Source organism: Monopterus albus, unplaced genomic scaffold (genome assembly GCF_001952655.1).
Source record: "Monopterus albus unplaced genomic scaffold, M_albus_1.0 scaffold41.1, whole genome shotgun sequence".
NCBI lineage: Eukaryota > Metazoa > Chordata > Actinopteri > Synbranchiformes > Synbranchidae > Monopterus > Monopterus albus.
The window spans coordinates 5879066-5880239 of NW_018127921.1; the positions used below are offsets into that span (position 1 = coordinate 5879066).

The 1174-nt window shown below is 38.2% G+C and overlaps 1 protein-coding gene across 2 annotated transcripts in view; it reads right to left on the reverse strand.

Moving 5' to 3' along the window:
* The window catches only part of ccdc146 (coiled-coil domain containing 146), a 62680-nt gene that overhangs the window by 5472 nt on the left and 56034 nt on the right, over window positions 1-1174 (reverse strand). The window lies entirely within an intron of this gene.

Sequence of the window (1174 nt, forward strand, 5' to 3'; positions counted from 1 at the left end):
CGCAATAGATATTCCCTAACTAAAAACCTTTTATTTGTTGGGAAAAAACGGATTTGGATGAAGATATCGATTAGCAATGAGACGCCACGTCTTCCTTTTTCATGATTTAAAAATATCAATTTTTCGATATTGTTGACAATTTGGTGGCGTCACTCTGTAAACAACAAAAACAACCAGAACCGATCATGAAAATGTCACGGCCTGATAAGCTTCCTGTGTGATGACATTTGACATTTTGAATTTGTTTTTCCTTCTCTCTCTCACTCTCACTCACACACACTCACACACTCACACACACACACGCACAGAGAGAGAAGGAAATTCAGTCAAATTCTCTACAAGAGGAATTATTAATGAACATGTTTTTGTTTTTTTTAACATATACAAAAATCATAAATACCATAAAGTATTTACTGTAATACCAATGTAACTTCTACACATGACAGAATTATTAATTAGTTGGTGAGTAGAAGTGTTCTTATTTAGAAAAAAATAATGCTTTTGGTTTGGAAGTAGAATTAGTCAATTTACAGTGACATACAGCAGATTCTGTAGAATTTTCTGTAAACCACAAACAAACTTTGTAGTCCACAGAACAAAACCTGTTTGAGAGAAAGTCCAGTCAGAATCCTGTTTTTAATTAAATGCCTCTCTGATACATCTGAGTCACACCCCTGGACACTGACAAATAGGGCTGTAAAATCCAAAAACACATCTAAAGGAGCTCAAAGAAAGACCCAGCTGAGCAATGAACTTCAGGGTTAGAATTTCATTTTCTTTGAACTTTGAATATATAAAGTTTCACATCTTTATTCTTGTGTGAGTGTATTTGTGTGTTTCTGAGTCACCTGCGGTTGTGAGCATGATAATATTCACCCCGCTGGTGTCTCTCACTTTAACTCAGCGTAAAATGGATATTAGAAATGCTTAAGGTTGAATGGTAGCGTACTGCAGGGCGCACAGCGGAGATGTGTAATATGCATGGAGGCTGGCTGTGTGCACATTTATTTCACGCTGTAGCAACAACTTCTAAACCAAACACAAATACAGGTCATAGGAAAATCTTGGATAATGACGGATACAGGCGACCGAAATGAGCTTTTCCAGCAGGGCGGCCGGGCACACCCTTAGAGATAGGGTGAGGAGCTCGGTCACCGGGGAGGAGCTCAGAGTA